The 5,930-nt window shown below is 40.9% G+C and overlaps 1 long non-coding RNA gene across 1 annotated transcript; it reads right to left on the bottom strand.

The window, feature by feature from the left end:
* Positions 1-5,059: 5,059 nt before the first annotated feature.
* Positions 5,060-5,727, bottom strand: LOC114829505. Its single transcript, XR_003777420.2, has 3 exons — positions 5,714-5,727; positions 5,180-5,488; positions 5,060-5,097 (listed from the first exon to the last, which is right to left on the bottom strand). It is a non-coding gene; the product is annotated as an uncharacterized LOC114829505 (long non-coding RNA).
* Between the last annotated feature and the right edge of the window lie 203 nt (positions 5,728-5,930).

The following is a 5,930-nucleotide window of genomic DNA, read 5'->3' as shown; positions in this document are numbered from 1 at the left end:
TTTTTTGTCTTTAGGAAGGCATTCAGTTGTTGGGAAACACATTTTTCTAAGATTTTTGAGAGGAATGGGAGGTTCGATATTGGCCTATAATTGTTTAATATGTCTGGATCTAGATTAGATTTTTTTAGAAGAGGATTAATTTCCGCCATTTTTAGTGAGTTTGGTACGCATCCGGAGGAAAGGGAGCAATTTATTATGTTCAGCATTGGCTGACCTAGCACAGGAAATAACTCCTTAAGTAATTTTGTAGGAATCGGGTCTAGCTGAGAGTTTGTGGGTTTAGAACTCATTACAAATTTTGTAAATGTGTCGAGCGATACGGTATCAAAAAACTCAAGTGTCCCCATTGACACCTGATCAGGGAGGCTCCGGAAATTTTCCGGACAACCGAGATTTTTAGGGATTCAGTTATTTGTTTTCTAATGGTGACGATCTTTTCATCAAAGTAGTTCATGTATTCATTACAACTAAAGTGAAGACCCACTTCACTTGCTAAGCTTTGCTTTTTTGTTAACTTTGCAACTGTATCAAAGAGAAATTTTGGATTGTTTTTGTTCGCCTCAATCAGGTTGGAGAAATAAGCTGATCGAGCAGACGTGAGTGATTTTCGGTATTGTACTGTACTGTCTATCCAGGCTAGTCTGAATACTTCCTTGGTGGAGCGCCACTTTCGCTCCAATTTTCTGGAGGCTTGCTTAAGTGCTCTAGTATTGTTGGTGTACCAAGGAGCAAGTTTCTTGTTGCGTATTTCTTTAGTTTTTAGTGGTGCAACTATGTCAAATGTATTTCGCAGTATTGAGTTTAGATCCTCGATTTGATCGTTTACAGATTTATTTACTCTGTCATTTATGAGCGAACTAGTAAGAATATCAAGGAATTTATTTGTAATCCGAGAATTTATAGTACGGCTTTTGAAACTCATTGTTTGGGGGGCAAGTGAATTTCTTGTTTTAACGGTAAATGTAATAAGACAGTGATCCGATAATCCAGGATTTTGGGGGTAAATTATTAGATCTACAATATCTATTTCTCGTGACAGGACTAAATCTAAGGTATGATTGTGGCAATGTGTTGGACCTGAGACATGTTGGATGAAACCCATTGAGTCGATTATGGCTTGAAAGGCTTTTTGAAGAGGATCATAGGGGTTTTCCATATGGATATTGAAATCGCCAAAAATTAGAATACTATCTGCCATGACTACAAGGTTAGACAAGAATTCTGGAAACTCATTGAGGAATAATGTGTATGGCCCGGGGGGCCTATAAATAGTAGCTATGTAAAATGATTTATCGGCCTAGTTAACTTTCATGAGTAAAACTTCGAAAGAATGAAACTCTGTGATATGTTTGAGAGTAAGTTTATATTTACTGTCATAAATATTAGCGACACCCCCTCCTTTTCGGGATGCACGAGGGATATGATCACTAGTATAGCCAGGAGGAGAGGCCTCATTTAAGGCAGTGAATTCATTAGGCTTTAGCCACGTTTCACATAAACCAATAGCATCTAGTTTATGATCAGAGATTAATTCATTTACCGCAACTGCCTTTGGAGCAAGAGATCTAATATTTAGGAGTCCCATTTTGAGATGCGAAGTGATACAATTATTTTTATTTTTGACCGAGGTGGAGGAAGGCTTTATCTTAATAAGGTTGTTTTTGTTAGCACTACCTTGTTTAACTTTTCTCAGCCTAGAACGAGTCACAGTGGCAATAGGTAAAGCTGTACTAACTACTCTGGCTATGCTATTGACAGACTCCACTATGCTAGCAGGCTGGCTAACAGCCTGCAGCCTGACCTGCACCCTATCTCATGTTAAAGCTATAGGAGTGAGACTCCTGTCAATGTTCCTAGACAAAAGAAGAGCACCACTCCAGCTAGGATGGAGTCCGTCGCTCCTCAGCAGATCAGGCCTGGCCCTATTTCTGGGAGAGTCCCAAAAAGAAGGCCAGTTATCTACAAACTCTACCTCCTGCGACGGGCAGAACTCCGTTTTCAGCCAGTGATTGAGTTGCGCAAGTCTGCTGTAGAGCTCGTCACCACCCCTAGCTGGGAGGGGGCCAGAGACAATTACTCGATGCCGACACATCTTTCTAGCTAATTTACACGCTGATGCTATGTTCTGCTTCGTAACCTCTGACTGTTTCATCCTAACATCGTTGGTGCCAACGTGGATAACAATATCTCTGTACTCTCTATACTTGCCAGTTTTAGACTTCGCTAACACCAACCCCAGATTTGCGGCTACGTCGGTGGCTCTGCCCCCCGGTAAACAATGTACGATCGCCGGCTGATTCTTTAGTCTAATACTGCGTGTGATGGAATCGCCAATGACTAAAGTTTTCAGTTTTTCAAGTCCACCGGTAGAACATGCCTGCCGACCATTCCCCTCCGAAGACGGCTCGGGCCTTGACTCCGACTCCAGTGGGGAAAACCTGTTCAAAGTCTCAGTTGGTTTTAGCAACGATTCAGGTTTAACTGGTCGACGGCATTTCTTCCCAGTGACCAAGAGAAAGTTATTGCCCGGCTGCAGGAGCTGTGCCGGGGGGCTAACAAAACTATCGTTTCTACCTGGTGGCACTGACGCAGGTTTTTCTATTTCTAAACTAGCATAATCCTTGCCTGGCATTTGCGTCAGAAGCCGAGCCTCTAACTCTGCTATCTTTAACTTAAGACGAACATTCTCCTCCGTGTTGTTGCTACAACAATTACAGTGAAAAGGCATTGTAATGATACTTAGCCTCGGGTGTTCAGGGGTGAGTAGTTCTGTTAATTATGTCCAAAAAGAGTCCCGGTGTAGAAAAGTTGGGTAAGAGGTCAACAGATAAATATTGCGTTGGTAAAACTCTAAAATAGAATTTTGACCAATTAGTCAGCAATGCTGACCTGTGGCACAAATATTTACAAGCTATATTTAACAACAGAATAACAGTTAAGCACTGTGACGGAATGAAAAAAGTTAATGTTAAAAACAGAGTAAGTAGAATATTTGGTACCAGGTAAGGTGCAATATCAAGTATCAGAGGTATGAAATAGGATTTCCAAGCTATTTTTAACATAATAACAGTTAAGCACACTGATGGAATTTGAAAGCAGAATTTTGGTACTAGTTAAATGTGCAATATCATGTAACCGGTATGAAATAGGACTTACAAACTATAACAGAATCGTTAAGCACTGACGGAATGAAATAAGCCAATACTTAAGTTAAAATACAAAAAAAAGTAATTTCCACAGTGAACAGTGTGGATTGGGTGAGTGTAGTCTGGCACTTCTGGCTTCTTGATGTTACTGACTGCAGGATAAAGAAAGTGTTCCAGTTGTCAGTGATGCTGAGGTGTCAGTAGTTTCCACAGTGAACAGTGTGGATTGGGTGAGTGTAGTCTGGCACTTCTGGCTTCTTGATGTTACTGACTGCAGGATAAAGAAAGTGTTCCAGTTGTCAGTGATGCTGAGGTGTCAGTAGTCAGCCTAGGTTTAAGGGGTCGGCTGTGGGTCCCTCTCAGCTGTGCTGCGCCTTTTTCCGCCTTCACGGTCAGATGCTCTTTTCAGGAAACGCGTAACACACCTACAGGGGTTCCCAGAATAAAGTAGTCAGTCCTGGTCCCTCAAATACTAAACTATGACATTTATATCTAGGTCTACTACATGTACAGGTGGCCCCAGTGGGAATTAAACCAACAACCACAGGTGTTGTTTGCAAGTTGTACCTGATTGCCCAGTGTGAGCAAACATCTTCAACATTGTCCCAACGTGTTTCACCTGCTCTTGAAGAGAGCCGCTGTCATCCAAAGCTACAAAATGAAAGGCATATGGTAATTCTGAACCTACATTACACACAAAAAAGTTAAATTTAAGAAAGAGTGCTTGTTCTCACCTGCTCGTGCACTGCCTTCCCTCAGGGCTTGGTTCTCCTCCCTCAAGAGCTTGGTTCTTGGTAATTTCATCGAACTCATTAATAAGGAAGTACAGAGACTAAATACTCTTGGCACATTCTAACAGTTTTATTATAATTTGCAAATATGAGAGACGCATCAAATGCTTACAAACATAATCGTCCGAGGAGTCTCTTACTCAATATAGCTTATTCAACAGTATATATCACATACAAAAAGGGGTGTGGTAAGTTGTTAACCATCTGTCTTGTGTAACATTTACCCAAAGGGCGGGCTGTCCCCCCACCTTATCCTTCTCAACTCCTGAGGAGACACAATGTTTGGTTAATCAACTGAGACACTAAAGGGTTATACAGATTTACGAGTACCTCTCTAATCCACCTGTGCCAGTCAAGGATGTCCCCCTAGGACAAATACCAGATCCCTCTCGGCATCCTTAACTAGTAACTCATTCATTCTCACATCCAAACGATGGGACTCAGTCCCAGTAAGAATGCATCAGGTTTCAGAATTTCCACAACATTCTCCACCCTAAAGAGCTTGGTTTTTATTCTGGAGTCTCTGGAAAACTACATTAAAAAATAAAATACATTTAAAAAAAAACAACTAAAGGCACTATTTGCAATATTGTTAAAACACTGGACAATAAGACATAGGCCTAGAATATACCTTCATAGCTGAAAACTTCATGCTGTACACGAGATGCCAGGGGAGTCCAAGGGCCAATAACAAAGTGATGATTTTCTCCTATTGATAATTATTGAAGTAAAAATATGTTTGAAGTTATTGCATTCATTTAATGAATTGGACTTGAATGTAACACTTAGTTTAGCGCAACGTATTACATACCTCCAGCGTTTTCACCCATATGCTGCCAGGGCAAATTTGCTGCTGGGGGTGTAAAGCTTAGTACTTAATGAGCTGGGGGAACAAACATAACAGTTTTAATTTCACTGCAGAGATTGCATATTCAGTAATGAAACAATAATTGAACTGTGCAAAACTAATGGAATGTACAACACACCTCGACACCTTTCATCCAGAAAGTAAAGTGCCCTAATGAAAAACAGATTATGGATAAAAGGATTCCTCATCTTAAATAGAAGCAATAGTTTCCAAGACAAAAAACATCACTTACATGTACTCAAACTCTTGGCTCTGTGAAGTGGAGTCAGGATTACTGGGGAGAAACCTGGTTCTGAGAAAGAGGGATGAGAAATTTGAAAATCTAACAAAGGGTATAGTTTAGTTGCAGGATCACAGCAATACATTTTACATACCAGCTCTGAAGTCTACAGATGGCTCAACTTTTTCCTGGTTGTCTGGATCGATGCAACTTCTGGAGCATGGGGCAGCACTGAAACCTCGTTACCGGGAACAATGTTTTCAAATCTCAAAAGACGTTGTTCGAAACGACATCATTGCCGGTACATCTGGAAGACTAGACTCCACTTCATCAGAAGAGGCCTGGGGTCTGTACTTGGAATTTGAGATACTCTTTCGCTTTCCCTTCTTGTCATCGTCCGTCGTTTCAACGCTGGAACCTGTTTGGAAGCACACCAAATATCTCATCGCCTCTTGCCAAGATTCTAGGTCAGGGAATAATGAATGAAAGAGTCAGTTATGCACCATAAACAGAAAGCCATTCCATGTTGATATTCATTAACATGAGGATTTACTTGGTCAAAGTCGGGAATAACAGCAAGTAGAGCATTGTTTGCAGCTGCAATGTCCTGTTTGTCCCTCTCAACTCCTTTCAATATTATTTTCCTTTTGGCCCAGTAACTAGACATTGTGACTGACAATGCATTTACCTTTAAAGCCAAAACGATTGTCCAACAGTAGGTCATTTGGGTGAAGATAACTGGTTATGCTCGGGGGGGGGGGGGGGGGGGGGGGACATTATCAGCCAAATGTGGAACAGTGAAATTGTTACAAATAAAATGTATTAATTGAGTGTAGTGATTCAAGTGAACACAGAATTGTCTTCAAACATAAAAAGTACAGCAGTTCAGAGAATTAGAAATCACA

This window comes from Esox lucius, chromosome 19, assembly GCF_011004845.1.
Source record: "Esox lucius isolate fEsoLuc1 chromosome 19, fEsoLuc1.pri, whole genome shotgun sequence".
NCBI classification, from domain to species: Eukaryota; Metazoa; Chordata; class Actinopteri; order Esociformes; family Esocidae; genus Esox; species Esox lucius.
The sequence above is the reverse complement of the archived record's forward strand: the minus strand, read 5'-3'. Positions and strand labels throughout refer to the sequence as shown.